The following is a 16,715-nucleotide window of genomic DNA, read 5'->3' on the forward strand; positions in this document are numbered from 1 at the left end:
ATTTTAACCGCGATCCTTGGGGGATAGGTAAACCTTGGGCTTTTGAACTTGTGCATTTTACTTACTTGATTGCAAAAAACCAACGCATTCCAGATTTAAGTGACTTCATTGTAAGAGATTTGCTTGTCTAGCATATTGCAAATTTTCTAGCTCTCCCAACTGAAGCAATAGTGAGAAACGTGAAGGAGATGACACAACACAAAGAACCTGTCATGGGAGTGGATGCACCAGAGGAGGATGATGGGGTGGAGTTGGCGGAGCAGTATAGGGTGGAGAGGAGGGCGGAACGGCCCCTGGGGCCGACAATGATCTCGGTGGTGTAGTTGATTATTCAAGTGACGCTAGACCACTGGCATACGAAGGCGGACAAGTCCACTAAATCAATAGAGGATCTGGAGGAGTTGCACAGCAAATATCAGATTTTGGCCGACATAGAGTTAAGGCTATCGACGACGAAAGAGAGGGCGTCAGATGCCCGACCAATGGAGTTTGCATTGTATGAGGAGGCACTACGTGGGGGCTTAAGGTTGCCCCTTCCATAGCTAGTGGTGGACGTGTTAAACCACCTGGAGGTGGCCCTAAGGTAGCTGATGCCGAACGTGTGGAAGATACTGTTCGTCTGTGTCATCGCATGGCTGCGAGAGACCGGGGGGGAGATGATGACGGTGGATGAGTTTTTCTCCTGCTATAAGGTGTTAGGGTAACAGGATACATAGGTGACTTTACAGGCCGTAGCAGGAAGGGGATTGGTGGCGGGACTTTCATCATCGGTCAATGGTTGGTGGCCAAAATGATTTTTTGTGTCAGCGAGCAGCAGAAGAGAGGCGCGTACAATTTGGAAAGTCCTTACCAAGTCTTGGGAGCCGAAGTTAGATGCCGATGTGAGGGATAGGGTAAAACGGGTGAAGGACTGGAGGGAGAGGGAGGGACTGAAATGGGACGACCTTGTCTAGCCTTCAGCCCTGTTCACCTTGAATCTGGGGCCGTGACTAGTCGAACGAGATCCGACGCCGGAGGAGATAGAGGTGAGGAAGAAAGCTCTGGCGGAGGAGGAAAAATGAGCTTTTGCAAATGCGGAGAAATATAAAAAGAAAAAATTAGGCCCAGTTTCGAAGGTGGTTATGAAGAGGTCGGTCAGACCACGCCCCAAGCCATTGGGAAAGAAGGACCTGACCAGCTTTGTTCCTTTGCAGGCGCCAGTCAATCCATTGAAGGAAAGAAGCGAAAAGGAGGTGGAAGTAGTGTTGAAGAAGAAAAAAAAGAAGGTGGCTGCAGAATGGAGAAGGGAGGATCGGTAGGGAAGAAGACGAAAGAGGGGGTAGTGAAGTTCTCTCCAAGTTGAGGGGGGGAGGCCAGGGCTGAGGTGGGGGCGGAGGAAGGCGTGGTCAAGTTATCGAGAGGCCAAGTGGTGGACAAATCGGGTGGTCCAAAGGAGTTGGGAGAAACCAATCAATCGGTCGAGCTGCCCTCCAAGGATGTGTTGTTACAAGAGGTGCCACCAAGTTAGGAGCCACGGGGAGAGCGAGGGGTGGAGGAGAGACTAACGCTGTACTGAAGACCGCCGTGCATCATGTTCGCGAGGTGGCCGGCTGCTTGGCAGGGGATTTGGGCGAAGGCAAGGTCGCAACAGACCAACTATTAGGGGTCGTAGAGGATGTGGCCGTGCGAAGTATGGCCCAAGTTACAAAGGTTGACCTCGTGAGAGGGCTATGCTCGGCACAAATGGAAGCAGTGACCTTGGCAACGGCCCTACTAGACAGGGTAGTGGGGGTGAAGATGGACATAGAGCCACTGAAGGCCCAACTGGACGGAGTGCAGGCGCAATTATAAAACCTAAGGGCAAAGACGGCGGGCTGGAGAAAGGCAGTGCGCAGTGCCTGTGCGAAAGGGCTAGCGTATGCGCAGAGGGCCCAAGTTGGGGTCGCCTCCGAGCTTGCAGTCGCCAAATTTGAATTGGAAGTGGTGCGCCACAAGGCGGTATCACTGGAGTTTAAGCTGGCGGGTGAGCGGAAGAAAGTAGGCGAAGTCCAAGAAACTTGCAACACTGCCAAGAAAAGATTGGAAGAGGCCCTCACAAACAATAAAGATCTGCACAACCAAGCCCTAAAAGACAAAGAAGAAGCAGATGCGTGCATTGCGGAGTTAGAGAAGGCCTCGGGGGAGGAGAGGGCCAAGGCAGCAGAGTTAACCAAGATAATGACGTCTGAGAGGGCAGCCTATCTGAACCTGTGCGTGGCGGCGGTAGAGCAATTTAAGGGGTCTCCTGAATTCCAAATGGCTATCAATGCAGCGGTGACGAGGGGCTTGGCCAGAGAGGGTGAAAGGGGTGCTGGGCCATCACGAGTGGCTGCTGTTGGGAGGACCGAAGAACAGATAATCCAAGGTTTTCAGCAGTCAGACTACTATAAGCATGAAATGAGCCAGTATTGGGACGACAGCTGGACAAATTTCAGATATAGGGCGCAGGAGCTGTTCCCAAATATGGAGTTTAGTCTGGTGAAAGTAGCAGAGGAGGACATTGCCCAGACTCCTCTAGATGAGGGGGTGGAAGAGGAAGACCTAGCGTCTAGCGAAGGGGAGTGAGGACTGGGCGGGTGGCACTTTTTTGTGTTTGTTTGTTTTGTTTTGCTTTTTTTTTTTTTAGCTGTTATTATTTTTTGGTTTGAGAGAACTCTTTGTAAAGAATGGTTGAAAGTTGTAAAAAACTTGGGGTCGTAATAAATTTGTTTGAAATTTGTAAAGGACATGCGTTTATAATAAGGTTACTTGAAAGTTGGAAAGAACGTGCAAGAACTTGTCTAGGGAGATCTATTAATGAAAGAAGCACAACATGTGGTTGACTTGCCATAAATTTGTCAAAAACACTTGTCACGACAATTTGTAATAAAGTGAAGTTATAAAAACTGCTCATTCAGGGTGAGTCGGGCTCAGTCTGATTGAGCTCGACAGGCTTGGCTTGACTGAGGTTGTGTTTAACTCAATTTGGCTGAGTTCTTCATGCTCAGTCTGGCTAAGGCTTTGGAGGGCTTGGTCTAGCTGGGACCATGTTTAACTCAGTCTGGCTGAGGCTTTAGAGGGCTCAGTCTAGCTGAGGCCATGTTTAACTCAGTCTAGCTGAGTTCTTCATGCTCAGTCTGGCTAAGGCTTTGGAGGGCTCAGTCTAGCTGAAGCCATGTGTAATTCAGTCTGGCTGAGTTCTTCATGCTCAGCCGGGCTGAGGCTTTAGAGGGCTCAGTCTGGCTGAGGCCATGTTTAATTCGGTGAATGTTGTTTAATTTTGAATCAAGGCACAACAAAAATAATGAGAATCTTGAATTGTTGTCATAATCTAAAAATAGCCTCTCAAGTGTTCAGCATTCCATGGATGGAGGAGGTCTCTGCCTTCCATGTCTTGGAAACAGTGTGTGCTTGGGCGGGATCATGCTTTGACGATGTAAAGGCCTTCCCACTTAGCTGCCAGTTTGCCCTCAGTTGGATTTTTGGTGGCAAGAGTGGCTTCTCGTAAGACGAGGTCTCCCACTGTGAATGCCCTCGGTCGGACTTTGCGATTGTAGTGTTTCGTTACTTTCTGTTGATATGAGGCCAGTCAAACAGTGGTTGTTTCTCGCAATTCCTCGATGAGGTCTAGGTGGGCTCTCCGAAGGTCGTCGTTAAGGTTTGGGTTGGAGTGGAAGACTCTGGGTGTGGGTAAGCTGATTGCCACATGGATGACCGCTTCGACACCGTATGTTAAGCAAAATGGGGTTTACTCAGTTGGAGTCTAGGCGGTTGTTCGATAGGCCTAGAGGACGTTAGGTAACTCATCTGCCTAGAGGACCTTGGCGGCCGTCAACTTGGTCTTGATGATATGTAACAGGAAGTGGTTAGTAACCTCCACCTGTCCGTTGGCTTGAGGATGGCCTGGGGAGGAAAAACAGGGCTTGATGTTGAGTTCTGCGCAGAATTCCCTAAATTTGGCATTGTCAAATTGTTTGCCATTGTCGAAGATGATGGCTTGGGGAATCCCAAAACGGCACACAATGGACTGTCAGATGAACTTAGTTGTATTCCGCTTATTAATCTTGGCGAGAGGTTCCGCTTCGACCCACTTGGTGAAGTAATCAATAGCTATGACGACAAACTTTACTTGGTCCCTGCTAGTCGGCAAGGGACCCACGAGATTGATGCCCTACTTAGCGAAGGGACAAGGGCTGCTAAGCGTGATCAATTCTGTTGGAGGGGCGTGGGGGATGTTAGCGTAGCGCTAGCATTTGTCGCACTTCATCACGAAATTAATAGTGTCCTGACTAAAGGTGGGCCAAAAGTAACCTGTTCGGAGAATTTTATGAGCCAGAGACCTTCTCCTAGAGTGATTCCCACAAACCCCCTCATGTATTTCTCTCATTACATAAGTTGTTTTCATTACTGAGGCACCTGATATATGGTTGTAAGAATCCCCTCTTATACAGGGTGCCACCAATAATGACGTAGTTTGATGACCGAGTTCTAACTTTGGCGGCTTCAAGTTTGTTTGTTGGAAGTGTGCCCTGCTTGAGGAACACGATGATGTCCTGGGCCTATAGGATGGGCTCATCCTAGAGCAGGTGAATTGCTCGTTAATCCGGTGAGACTGCTGGATGGGTCAGGTACTCGACTCGGATACCGTGACTAAGGTCCGACTGGTCGGTTGAGGCTAACTGTGCCATTTCGTGTGTCTGGGAGTTTTCTGATCAGGGGACATGTTGAATACAAAAACTATTAAAGAGGTGGTTCAGAGGAAGAGCAAGGTCCCTATATGATCGTATGGCTTCTTCCTTTGTATCAAACTCGCCTGTTATCTGGCCGACTACCAACCGAGAGTCGCTAAAGACTTGGAGATGGTCGACTCTGATATCTCTAGCCAATTAGAGACTCGCTATGAGAGCTTCGTATTCGACTTGGTTGTTGCTTGCCTCAAATAGGAATTGGAGGGCACATTTGAAATACTCTCCATTTGGGGCAGTGAGGATTAAACTAGCTCTGCTAACCTCTTTGCGGGATGAACCGTAGACAAAAAAAGTCCAAGAATGGGGGTTTTCCTCCTCAATAGGGTCGTGTGCTAGTGGAGGGGACGTGTGCGGGGTGAGATTTGTGAATTCTAAGATGAAGTTGGCGATAGCCTGGCTTTTGATGGCTGTTCGTGGTCGGTAAGAGATTTCATACTGACTTAGCTCAACGTACCACTGCATAAGCCTGCCTGATGATTCTGGTTTTTGTATGACCTTTTTCAAAGGCTGGTCCGTGAGAATCACTATGGAATGAATGAAATAGGGTCGGAGATGTCTGGAGGCGATGACCAGGGCGAGAGCCATTTTTTCTAATAAAGGGTAGTTCTGTTTGGCTCCCTTGAGTGTTCAACTAATGTAATAAATTGGGCGTTGTACTGATCCATCCTCCCTGATGAGGGCAGCACTGAAAACAGTATAGGACATGGCTAAGTAGAGGAAGAGGGTTTCGCCTGGCAATGCTTGATAGAGAAGCCGGGGGGGGGGTTAGCTGTGCATTGCTTTAGTTGTTGGAAGGCTTCCTTAGACTCGATGTTCCATTCGAAGGCTTGTCGGAGGACTTTGAAGAATGGAAGGCATTTGTCAGTCACTCGCGAAATGAAACGGTTGAGGGCAGCAATTCTGCTTGTTAGCCGCTGAACTTCTTTGACTATCCTGGGAGACTGCATTTCAATCAAGGCCTTGATCTTTTCCGAGTTAGCCTCAATGCCTCTTTGGCTGACCATGAACCTTAAAAACTTACCAGAGCCAACACCGAAGGCGCACTTTTCGGATTCAGTTTCATCTGATACTTGTGCAAGGTTTGGAAAGTCTCGCGCAGGTCAGCCAAGTGGTCTTTGACGAGCATATCATCAACGTAAACTTCCATATTGTGACCTACCAGGCGTTGGAAGATGGCATTTACCAGGCGTTGGTAAGTGGTTCTAGCATTCTTTAAACCGAATGGCATGACTCGGTAGTGACAAGTCCCTCTGTCAGTGATGAAAGAGATGTGTTCCTGGTCAGCCGCGTGCATTAAGATCTGATTATAACCGGAGAAAGCATCCATGAAGCTAAGCATCTAGTGTCCCGAAGTTGTGTCAACCAAAAGATTTATCCTGGGGAGGGGGTAGTTGTCTTTGGGGCAAGCTCGGTTGAGGTCGGAATTATCAATGTAGAGTCTCCATTTGCCGTTGTTTTTGCGAACTAGGACCACGTTGGACAACCATCTGGGAAAGTCCACATTTTTTATGAACTGTGCCTTTAACAGCTTGTCAACATCAGCAGCGATGAGGCTATTACGTTCTAGATGAAAAATGCGTTGTTTTTGGCAGAATGGTCGGAATTGGGGTTCAATGCTGAGACAATGGGTGATAAAAGAAGGGTCGATACCTGGCATATCTGAATGGGTCCCAGCAAAGACATCATTATGTTCGATTATGAGAGCCGTGAGATCAGCCTTGGCCTGAGAAGACAGCTGGCTGCCGATCTTAGCCGTTTTTGTTGAATCTGTAGGATCGACAGGTACTTTGACAAGTTCCTCTACTAGTTCCCCTCTAACTAATTATTCCTCGTCTTGAACATCCAAGCCTTCGATGATCATAGCCTTTTTCATTTTGACTTACTTCAGTGATGCGACATAGCATTCTCGAGCTACAGTCTACTCTACTCTCCTCTCACGATGTCGACCTCCTGGTCAGTAGGAAATTTCATGGCCAGATGGTACGTGGAGGTTATGGCTTGAAAGGCATTAAGGGCAGTGCACCCTAATATGATATTGTAAGTAGAGGGACATTCTACGACGAGAAAAGTGAGTAGTTTGGTGAATTGTCGCGGATATTCTCCGATGGTGATGGGAAGGTCGATGGAGCCCATGGATGTGATTCGATCGCCGATGAAGCCCACTAGGGGGGTTTGTAGAGGTGACAACTTCTCTTCTCTGACCTTTAGTTGGTAGTAGGCTTTGAAAAAGATGATGTTTGAGGAACTACCATTGTCGACCAGAACTCTCCTGGCCTTGTAATTTGACAACAGGGCAGATATGACCAGGGGGTTGTCTTGAGGATAGCGAATGCCTGTGCAGTCTACCGCTGTGAAGGTGACCGACTCAGACCATTGTTTGGGTTGTTTGTGGGACCGGTCCACCATGGCCACTTCTCTATCGGATCATTGTCGGATTTTTTGAAGCTCAGCTCACTGTGCTGACCTGGACGGTCCACCGTACGCAAGGCTGCCAGTGATGACCCGTATTTCACCTAGCGGTGGGGTGTCGCCATGAGCTCGGGGTTGGTGTTGAGGTCGGTCATCATTTTGCTCGGGTTGTGCTGGTCGTCGAGGGGGAGTGTGTTGGCGGTTATGGTTTGGGGGGCCAGTTCTAGGCCTCTGTGGGGGATGGGCTGTGGTGAATTAGCTAAGGCGCCCTAGATGGACTAGATCCTTAACTTGGTCTTTGAGGTTGACACATTCGTCAGTGTTGTGGCCGTGGTCTTGATGGAAGTGGCAGTACTTGGATTGATCCCGTCGGGTGGATAGAGATCTGGATGGTTGAGGCCATTTCAGGTTATAGTCTCGTTGAATTTGGTTCAGGACATGCTCCATGGGTGAATTGAGAGGGGTGTATCGCTCGAACCGTCTAGGTGGGTAGGTTGGTGGAGGTCGGTCCGAGCGTGCAAGCCGATATGGGTGTGATGGGGGTCGGTATGTATATTGCGAGGGTCGTGACTAAGGCTTTTTTCTTTTGTCCTTGGAGGGTGGGATTTTGAATTTACAGTCTTGGCGAGCTGCCAGGGAGTTTTTGGCATTCATGTATTTTTGGGCTTTGGGGAAGGGAGGCCATGGTGGTCGGGGGATTTTTGGAGAGGGAGAAAAGGAAATCAGACGGGCGCAAATTGGCCATGAAGGCTGTGAGAATGACCTTGTCGTCGTTTTCCTCCACTTGGAGGGCTTTGGTGTTGAAGTGAGTGACATAGCTGCGTAATGACTCTCCCTTTGTTTGCCGGATGTTTAGCAGTTGGGTGGCTGGATATCGTTGTCATTGAGCACCGATGAAATGGCTTAGGAAGGATTCGCTGAGCTGGCGAAATAAAGTGATTGAGTCTGGGGGGAGCTGACTGAACTAAAGGCGCGCCGACCCCTTTAGTGTGATAGGGAAAGCGCAACACGTGATTTCATGTGGAAAGGCCTGTAAGATCATGAGTGTCTGGTATGCTTTTACATGGTCGACGGGGTCTATGGTACCACTAAAAGTGTCGATCGATGGCATTTTGAACTTGGAAGGGAGAGCTTTATCCCGGATAGAGGCGGTAAAAGGAGAGTCGATCGTGGAAGAAGTCTTGTGTTGCATGTTCTGCATGACCCCCTGTAGTTGGAGTTTCATGGCCCGCAGTTCTTCATCCCAGACGGGAGCATTATCCCCATGAATAGGGATCGGGGGTTGAACACTGCTAGCCTCACCTTCATGGGTGACCGTATGGTGTGGTAAAGGGTAGCTATGGAAAGGTGGTAGCATATCTTAGCGACGTTGCGAGCCTGACGGAGAAGGGTGCAGACCATCAAGATTTGACGGTTGGGGCCGCGGGGCGAAGGGTGGAAATGTTCCTTGAGACACATGTGGTGGGAATTGATGACGGTGATGGGCTTGTTTTGGGTGCCGGGGAACCATTGGCTGTGGTAGAGGCGGGATAGGCAGGTCACGCTAGAGTAAAGCATTGATCAAGGCCTGGTTCTGTTCAGTTAGTTGGTTGATGCTGTTGGTGAGTTCTGCGAAATATGGAGGCGGGTTATTTGGGTTGGAGGGCTCAGCTTCGGGATTACCAGTGTTGCGTTGGAAAGCTATGGATCTAGTCGTGACCATCCACTTTGATACAGGATGAATACAGGGCTCCTTCCAACGACAATGAACACAATTGTCTTTCCGAAAAGAAAGTTCCCACAGACGGTACCAACTAATGAAACAAGTTTCCTGACGAGAGATAGGTTGGGCTGGTCTAAGCTTCTAACAGGTCTGCTGGCCCTGAAGTCCGTGGAGCGCCTCTGCAAAAAGATCCAATGGAGGATATAATCCCCCGGCAGACCCTCCGATGATCAAGTTAGAATAGGGGAGATTGACTGTGTAGAGAGAGAGAAGAGGGGAAATGAAAAAATTAACCTTTGATGTGTCTCGGTGTAGCTCGGCTCTTCGCACTCCCTTTCGGAAGAATGAATAACCCTTATAGTTCGGACTCCACTTGTGTGTTGGTTCTGATTCTGATTTCACAAGTGCAATGTGAAACAGTGAAAACACAAAATGAGTCCAAATCCGGCAATTTCTTTTGGAAAATCGATGTTTGAATCAAATGTCAAAAAATGGACTGCTTTGCCAGGTATCAGAGTCGCCACCTAAATATTTATTTTGGAAAATTTAGGAAACCCATGACTCGTGCCAAAGGCCATTAGTCCGTCATTACCAAAGTGTCTTGGTTCGGGAACTTAGGTATGAGAGGGGAAGGTCAATAATTGAACACCCCACTCACCCGATCAAAGATCGGCCTCTACTAATCATGATGTGGTTTTTATGTACAGTATATGCTCTTGTTCTATATGTAACATACAAGTATAGACTAATTTCACAAAAAGTTGGAACGTTTGATTCCATGTTTGTTTTGAAAAAAAAAATGTTTTGAATATATATCACTGAAAATGGTGACCTGATATATACATGAATCAAAGTATCCCAATTCAAGTGATTAGCCTTCATCCACAGACATTCAAACAGGTATATCAAGTAAGCATTTAGCGTCATGGTAGTATGTTTGATATGACAGCAATCACACTTATGCAATATGCTAAAGCGTAAAAACTTACCTTATGTCCGAAGGCGAGTCAAAAGAAAGTAAATAGTTAGAAAAAATACATGATCCTAATTAATGCGATATGACTAATGCAACACATACAACGTGCAAGTAATAAGCTCGGCTACTAGCATGGCTTGCGAGTCAATTCAAGGCATGTGATAGAGCATGTATTCAAGTAAAGAGTTTGAACTTGACATTTGAATAACATGATGAGCCGAACATTTATGCATGCGAAACGAATGGATGCAAGTCATGGAAATGCTAATTTGAAAATATGATGTCCTTAATCTAACCATCATAAGTAGTGAAATAAAAGGGAGAAAGAATGGGGGTTGGATGACATATAACTTATTACATATTTGTCCTCGCGAAGGAGGGTCTGAATGTCCAAATGTCCGAATAAATAATTATTACAAAACCGAATGAATAATAAATGAAAGGGGCTGTCTAATTTATTACAATAAGCCCTGACTCAATAAATTCAGTATAACGTCTGACCGAATTCAATTAATCATATTGGTTCTTTATGTCGGTTGTAATCCCATTTTAACCAATTTTATTAGCCTTTTTTATTACCTGTCCATTTCTTTATCTTTTCTCATGTTTGTGCAAAAGTGATATTTACGTCCACTAAGTTCAAAATGCAAGAAAGAGAAACAAGAATCAACTTAACCCGAGAAAATTTTCTTCGGGGGAAATTACAAAGGAAGAGTCAAGCTTATTTACAAGCGATAAGAGATGCCAAGTTAAACTCAAGATGTGCAACAAGGACTAGTCAAACTCAAAAGAGTGATAATGACTTAGAAAAACCCAAACTTGAGTGATAATGACTTGAAATTCAAACTTGATAATAAGTGATAATGACACTTTCCTTGGTGATTTCCAAGGGTCAATTAGTCCCTTAAAAGTAAACACACTGATGAATAAAGAGAAATGAAAAATAAAAGATTGTGTTTTAGTAGAAGAACATGTATACATTTGAGGTAGTGAACCTCCAAAGAATTTAAACCGTTAAGTATAGAACGTTTTATGCTTTTGGTAGTAAATCTCCTAAGAGATTAAATCGGTAAGTATAGAACGTTGCATACTTTTGGTAATGAACCTCTTAAGCATAAAATGTTTTATGCCATTGGTAGTGAATCTCTAAAGAGATTAAACCATTAAGCATAGAATGTTTTATACTTTTGGTAATGAACCTCCTAAGCATAAAATGTTTTATGCCTTTGGTAGTGAATTTCCAAAGAGATTAAACCATTAAGCATAGAGCGTTTTATACTTTTGGTAATGAACCTCCGCAGAGATTAAACCATTAAGCATGGAAGAGTTCCTTTCTTATACTTGAACCACAATCTTAATTTTTCACAACTTTTTAATCGAAATAAGCAAATAAGGGAGGGAGGTTGCAGAGATGATTATGCGAAATTGATTAATTAGTTAGTACAAACAAACTTGATTTTTAAAACATAAATCATTGAAATAAATTAAACAGCCCGTAAATAGCATATAATAGGGCTGAAATTAAGCTACAGAAAGCGAACAAAATTAAATAGCCGGAGGTACTATTCATCGTCTGGGTTACTATTCACCTCAGGAGGTACGATTCACCGCCGGAAGTTACTATTCACCGCTGGAGGTTACTATTCATCTGGTGGGGTAAATTATTTAAAGTAATAAATTACAACAGTTTATATACAATATTTAAATTACAGCAGATATGTGGGTGTTGCAGCCATCCTATTAAAGCGATAAAAAAAACAGTTATGAAAAGAAGTAAATGAAGTATTTAAACAAATTATATCACATTTTTAAATTAAATGAAAATTTGCGAAAACTCACCTTTTGGGAAAATGATGAATTTTCTGAGTCACAAACTTTCTTTTGATTACTCTCAAGTCTGTGGAATGTGTTCTCAATTCTCAGTCCAAAATTTGGAATTACAGCTTGGTTTTTGAATGGTGTATTGATGAAATGGAAATAAAAATATTAAAGAAAATATTTTATTTTCCCTCTCTCTTTTCTCAAACTCTCTCGCACCACTTCTTTTTTCCCTTTTTGATTCTCTAATCTAATTCTCAGACCTTTCCCCCTTTTTCTTTTTTCTCTTTCTGATTAGCCTCCCTCCTCTCCTTTTGATTCTCTTAGACTTTTTCTTTTTTTTTCCTCCCTGCTGGGCCTCCTGCTCCTGTTCCTTTATATAAGGAAATTATAATAATATAATAATATAAATCTTATATAATATATAATATATATATTATAATTAATGGTATCAACCTATTTAATGGTTTATAATATAATATATATATATACAAAGTTATGCAAAGTTTGATTTGAATGTTGGCTGCCGACATCAAAACAATTTTTTTATTATTATATTTTTTTATAATATAATATAATATAATATAATATATAAAATATCTAAAATATATAATTTATACCAATTTATATAAAAACGCCAAAAATATGAACAAACACATAAAATTATGCAAAATGACAAAATACTAAACTAATGAAATATTTAGTAGTTTAAAACAATTTGGCCAAAATGGTGAAGGTTGGGATTAATGCTCAAATTCCATCTTTCTTACTGAGGATTCTGTGAGAAACTCATTCTAATTGTCATCATCAGGTAATTAAAAGTAAGCACCTAAGTCTTAGGGCTGGTCAAAATTGAGGTGTCTACAGTTGCCCCTCTTCGACAGAGCTCGAAGTCATTTCATGGTGTGAGTGAATGTCAAAGCCCGAAGACGACCCCTTTGACAAGGCCGTAAGACTTGGGCAAACAAACAAATGTGCAAATGCAAGTGGTTGAATCAGAAGGTTGCCTACGTATCTCGTTTGCAAGGAATCAAACCTGCGTAGTTCAGGGGCAAGATGCAGAATGATATGTAAAACATAACTTATGATCGTGCAATGAAATGCAAAACATAACTTATGATCATGCAATGAAATGCAACCGAGACAATGGTGTGACACTGAATGAAAGCATAAATGTTGGATGTAGTGAATGTGAGATCCAAACGCTTCGAACGCGAGAGGAGTATGTGAACTTGAGTTCCAAACGCGTTTGTCATACGCAAGATGAGGAATAGTGAACTTAAGATCCAAACGTGTCTTACGCAAGAGGAGTATGTGAATTTGAGATCCAAACGCGTCTTACGCTAGAGGAGTATGTGAACTTGAGATCCAAACACGTCTTACGCGAGAGGAGTTCGGGAACTTGAGATCCAAACGCGTCTTACGCGAGAGGAGTATGTGACTTGAGATCCAAACGCGTCTTACGCGAGAGGAGTATGTGAAATTGAGATCCATGCGCGTCTTACGCGAGAGGAGTATGTGAACTTGAGATCCAAGCGCGTCTTACGCGAGAGGAGTTTGTGAATGTGAGATCCAAAAACGTCTTATGTGAGAGGAGTATGTGGACTCGAGATCCAAACGCGTCTTATGCGAGAGGAGTATGTGGACTTGAGATCCAAACGCGTCTTACGCGAGAGGAGTATGTGAACTTGAGATCCAAACGCGTCTTACGCGAGAGGAGTATGTGAACTTGAGATCCAAATGCGTCTTACGCGAGAGGAGTATGTGAACTTGAGATCCAAACGCGTCTTACGCGAGAGGAGTATGTGAACTTGAGAGCCAAACGCGTCTTACATGAGAGGAGTATGTGAACTTGAGATCCAAACGTGTCTTACGCGAGAGGAAGAAGGTATAGTAGAATGATTAGGGGTAACCTCTATACGCCGAAGCCACGGATGACGATTTTTTTTTCTCTTTTTTTTTCTCATATTCACAACTTTTTCTATTCTCCAACGGGGTGACAGATTAGGTTGGTTCAGTATCCAAAATTGAGGCGCATACAAGCTACCTCAACCTATGGGGCTGCTATACAGATTTCAAACTGGGGATACGACCCTGGGTATTTAAATCAGACTTTAGTTTCGAAAATTCCAAACCTTTTGCATTCTAGGCATCACCATTCAAACTCTGGTTTTCACCGTTGCAGTTGGTCTCTTAGGAACTCAATGCAAACAAAGGCAGGTGGCTATACCAGACCACCTGAAGTCGTTCGGGCACGACAAACACCAAAGGAATTGCACCTCTAGAGGATTTAAGGTCTCCTAGACCTCGACAAGTGCACAAGATAGTGCGATGCACAAGATAGCGCGATGGATTGAGATTGTGCGGTAGACGCTTGATTTGTGCGATGGATGCACAATATGGTTATGATCGTGTGATAGATGCACGATGCGGGTGTGATTGTGTATATAAACAAAATATACACAGATATGTACATACGATATACATATATTCATATACAGACATATACACAGACAGAGGCAGATATATACACAGACAGATACGGATATATACACAAATATATACGGTATATCTACATATATATACTGTATAGATACATAGATAGATACAGATATATACACAGATATATACGGTATTGTATGACGTCGGCACGCGTACTCTAAACACGCAAAAAAGAAAGGAAAAACTTAAAATGCATGGATGTGAGGATACAGGGTTTCGAACCCCTGACCTCAGGCTTAGTCTCTTGGTCCTTCAACCATTGAGCCAAACCATTGAACCAAGCTAGTCTGGTGACAAGATTTGCAAACAATTATATACATACATATATGTGAGACATATACACATAAAACCAAAACAAAACAAAAGAAACATTCGTTGCTATGAGGGGTCGAACCTCTGACCTCAGGCTTCTCCGAGTCCTCAACCACTGAGCCAAATCACTGAACCAAGCCACTCTTGTGACAAAATATTCAGACAGATATGTATATATTACATAAATATACACAATATATATATATATGTATACAACTCTCCCGCCTCTCCTATTTTTATCCGAATGGTAAATCAGAATGGTTTGAATATTTAGATGTTAGAAATGGTTGTATTTCAAATCGGACAATTTGAGCCTATTACTGAAAACATAAAAGAAAACTCAATGAACTGAAATTAGGCAAAACACACTCGCAAATAAAACGGACACAAAACGGACACAAAACCAATTTACGATTTTTTTTCTTTATCTTTTTTGTTTTTTTTTTGTTTTCTTTTTTCTCTTTTTTATTTAAACAAAACAAAACAACAAAAACAAAATTTTATTGTGATTGTAATACACACAAAATAAATTACGACCTATCGGGACAAAAGAAACAAAAACAAAAACAAAAATAAAATGCTTCTTTTTTTTTTTTCATTCGTTTTTTTTTTCTTTTTCAGATAACTAAAAACCCTTTCTCGTTTTTTTTTCAGATAACCTAAAACTCCAACCAAACCCCCCCCCATTTTTATTTTTTATATTTGCTTTGTATTTTAAACACTAGCTTCAGATAGACTCTTTTCCTTTTGAAAGACTTCTCTTTTTTTTTTTTATTTTGTAAAACAATGATCGGGGTTGGACCTGCTAGTTTTATCAAGTGTTAATGTGGATGATCTATTTTTGCAAATATCTTGTATTGTGTTTGCATATGATGACTGGATAACACTTGCATGATAATCTTTGAAGAACACTTGTGCTTGAATTGGTTCATGAATCGGATAATAATATCAACCAGACAAAATGAAAAAACTACAACTTGATAACAAAGCAAACATAATGAAAACAACTTGAACATACTAAAACAAAAGACTTGGTAATAAAACAAGACTCAAAATACAACCACAACACAAGAGGACAACACAATGTTTGGTCCACTCACCACTAAAGGCTATCATCACTACTCCATCTAAATTCTATAAATGGTATGCCCATAATGTTGTTTCTGGCAGAAGAGCAAGGTTTTACATTTTGCTCTCAAAATGGAGATGTTGCCCACCAATAGGCTCCAAGACTGGATAACCACTTTGGATGGCTCGGAAAAGATGAACTTTTGCGGTTTCGGCCTAAATGCTCTTTTTCTGTTGAGCCGCATTTCACTTTGCTTTCCATTTCTCCATGCCGCTGCTTGGTGCTGGAATCCAATCACACATATATTTCGTTTCGGTTCACAAGAAATGTGTCCGACACTCGAAGAATTTCAAGCATTGATAGAATCTCAACGTGATAAAGAAATCATGCTTCAACCCTGTTTTGGCCATGCTCAAGCTTTAGGACGAATGTGTGGACTTACCTTACACAAAGCTCGATCCTTGGCTCACAATGGGGACCTAGATATTCCAAATTTGATTCGCCGGTTTTCCATCACCGGTGACAAAGACGACCTCCTTTGGCGAGGTTATCGTCAGCATGCCCTTTGCTTATGCTTACTCGCACACTTCCTTCTTGCCCCTAGTCGCGGTGGAGTTAGCATTAAACTGATTGAAGTAGCCCAATGCCTTAAGGAGGGTAAGAGTTGTATGGGCTTAGTGTTAGCCGAGACTTTGATGGGCTTAGATGCTTTTCAACGAGGAGACACTACTCGATTTGCAGGGAGTCCATTACTTCTCCAGGTATTGTTTCCCACCCTCTTTATTTATGATCCTTACATCACTCGGCATTCAATCTCTTTTTTTTTTCTTTCTCTCAAAGCCTTTTTCTTACTTTTCTCTCAACGTACATCTCTCTATTCTTTTATCGCTCTTATTTTTCATCCCTTTCCCCAGATATGGTTGATGGATAAGCTGAAATTGGTGGATCCTTGCCCCGAGTACTCGGCCAGGACTTACTTTCTTCGTCCATAGCTAGTGGAGTTCTCCTCAGAGGGAATGTGGTGTGACTGGATGCGCAGTAGATCTGTGGCTGACATTGCTTGGCGTAGCCCTGGCTTAACTTAGCTAAGATGAGTTACAGCATGTCCCGACAACCGTGTGTACAATTGATTGGCCTTACACATTGTGTATTCTATTTTCCATTCAGGTTCAGACGCTAGTT

Source organism: Camellia sinensis, chromosome 9, assembly GCF_055761805.1.
Source record: "Camellia sinensis isolate YWXY chromosome 9, ASM5576180v1, whole genome shotgun sequence".
Lineage (NCBI taxonomy): Eukaryota > Viridiplantae > Streptophyta > Magnoliopsida > Ericales > Theaceae > Camellia > Camellia sinensis.